The sequence below is a fragment of the Octopus bimaculoides genome, chromosome 28 (assembly GCF_001194135.2).
Source record: "Octopus bimaculoides isolate UCB-OBI-ISO-001 chromosome 28, ASM119413v2, whole genome shotgun sequence".
NCBI classification, from domain to species: Eukaryota; Metazoa; Mollusca; class Cephalopoda; order Octopoda; family Octopodidae; genus Octopus; species Octopus bimaculoides.
This window is the reverse complement of record NC_069008.1, coordinates 15,885,701-15,888,147: the sequence shown is the minus strand read 5'-3', so window position 1 is coordinate 15,888,147 and position 2,447 is coordinate 15,885,701. Positions and strand designations below refer to the sequence as shown.

The window sequence follows — 2,447 nt, the reverse complement described above, 5'->3', positions numbered from 1 at the left end:
TGTTTCCTCAAGACTTTAAGAAAAATAAATATTTTTTAAATGAAAGTTTCTACAAGTACGCTTCAGATGGTGCAGATTACGATAATATTGGATTTTAATGTGAAAAAAATTTTCCCGGCGATGGGTTCGAAAGTTGCGGAAAATTCACACCACTCGGCTTTGTTTCCTCATAACTGTGTGGAGATTAAAATTATATGTAAGAAAAAAAAAAACCAAAAACAAAAAAGAAAAAAAAATGCCAACCACTCTGAGAGTGTAATGGGTGCTTTTTACATGCCACTGGCATGAGGGCTGGTCAGGTGGTACTGCCAAAGACCATGCTTGAATGGTGCTTTTTATGTACCATCGGCATGGCAGCCAATCAGGCAGCACTGGTAATGGCCACGCTTGAACTGTGCCTTTTATGTGCCACTGACATAGGACCAGTCAGGTGGCACTGGCATCAACCATGCTTGAATGGTGCTTTTTACATGCTCCTGGCATTGGCCCTGACAATAATGACTTCACTTGACTCAACAGGTCTTCTATATATATATATATATAAACAAATAAATTACTCAAAATTGAATAGCCGGCCCCCACCTTCCCATACTGCTTTGCATCATTAATGTGCAGTCATTATCTGGTCCTTTAAACTTCTTAAAGTACTATTATTTTTCATTTCAGATTACAGTATATTAATTGTTTATAGCAACTGGTCATGCCACGAACTCCAGACGCGAAAGAATTGTCAGATTTTCAAAGAGGACGTATCGTGGGTCAGTCTGATAGTGGACGTAGCCAGCGTAAGATTGCACAAAGCCTTGGAATTCCTCTTGCCACGGTGAACAGAGTGATTGTACAGTTCACCAGCGAAGGAAAGGAATCAACTGCCTCCCGCTCAGGTCGACCTGGGCCCTCTGATAAATGTCTTCAGACTGTTGAACAGATTGTTGAAAATAATCCACATTGTAAGGCAGCTGATGTTGCAGAGCAACTCCAAAAGAGTCGGAGTACTTCTGTGAGGTATCTTCATCAACTTGGCTACTACGGTAAAGTAGCAAGAAGGAAACCCTCTTTGACCCACAGATATCCAAAGGATTGGACAAATAAGGTGGTAGAGAGAGCCAAATGGGTTAAAACATTAAAACCTACAGAAGAAATCTCAACTACATCCTAAATGAATTATTTAAACGCATCATATAACATTATTTTCGTTCTTGAAATTAAATCCTTCAAAAAAATGATTGACTCTGGTTTTGAAATTTACTGTGTATGTGTATGTGTGTATCACCATCATCATTATCATACGTTATCATCAAGAAGACACGTACCACACAGTAGACATGTTAAGACTGATCCTTCTGGTGGTGTAAAGCACCTATGGTAGTGCCACATAAAAGCGCCCATGCAGCAACACGAGAGCCCGTGTGGCAACACATAAAAATGCCTGTGCGGTGCCACATAAAAGCGCCCACATGGTGCCACATAAAAGCATGCAGCACACTCTGTAAAGTGGTTGTCCTTAGAAAGGGCATCCAACCATAGAAACCATACGAAACCAGACTGGAGTCTGGTGCATCGCTCCAGCTTTCCAGCTCTGGTTACACTGTCTAACCCATGCCAGCATGGTCAATGGACGTTAAATGATGTTGCTGATGACGATGATGGTGATGAAGGAAAATCCCATGAATTTTTAATTAAGATCTTATGACTATATAATTTGTTGGATGTTGTTTTCTGGTCAGTTCAAATTAGCTTCTTCTTAATTGCTTCTTCACTGCTGAAAACTGTGTCTTATGAATACATTTGTTACCATATTTCTGTAACAATTCTCTGCCTTAATTTCAATTTGGTCTGAAACCAATGAAGCTGATGCATGGAACCTAAATTAATATGAAATTTCAATGGCAAGTTTTGGTTTAGATAATTTGAAACGGTAAATTTGTATCATAGACCCAAGGCTTGTCTCAGGTAAGTTGATATCAAAAGGGATAAGGAAAATGGTGAATTCCTATATTTTAAATCCGGGTTTGTCCCCATTAATGGGGGTGGCCAGATCTACCTCACTCTTACAGCAACCACTCTCACACCATCTCGCCCAGTTTTGGGCGTCCTTCCTCCTCAAGCCCACCCTCCCAATCTCCTCCTCTACCTGTCCCCTCCATGTTTTCTTTGGTTTACCTTGCTTTCGCGGTTCATTCACTTTAAACTCAAGCAATTTCCTCAGAACATGATCCTCATCCATCCTCCATGCATGTCCATACCACTGCACCCCATTCACCCTTACCAGCTGTTCCACCCATTCCTCCAACCCCTGTATCCCCATCAGGGGTCCTCAGCCTTCCTTTTATCCAATAGTTTCACACCACACATGGCCCTCACCATAACTTGCTCAAGTCCAAAGATTCCAGTAGCTTCGTTTTACTAACAGTGGTCATATTAATTCATAAAGTTTGAAGAATTCT

General features: G+C 40.9%; 1 protein-coding gene across 1 annotated transcript in view; it reads left to right on the top strand.

Moving 5' to 3' along the window:
- Positions 1–1,230, top strand: part of LOC106878731 (zinc finger protein 726-like) — a 6,969-nt gene extending 5,739 nt beyond the window's left edge. The window contains exon 2 of the mRNA XM_052977414.1: positions 667–1,230. The gene's annotated coding sequence lies outside the window, so the exon portion shown is untranslated. The remainder of the gene's footprint in view (positions 1–666) is intronic.
- Positions 1,231–2,447: the final 1,217 nt, after the last annotated feature.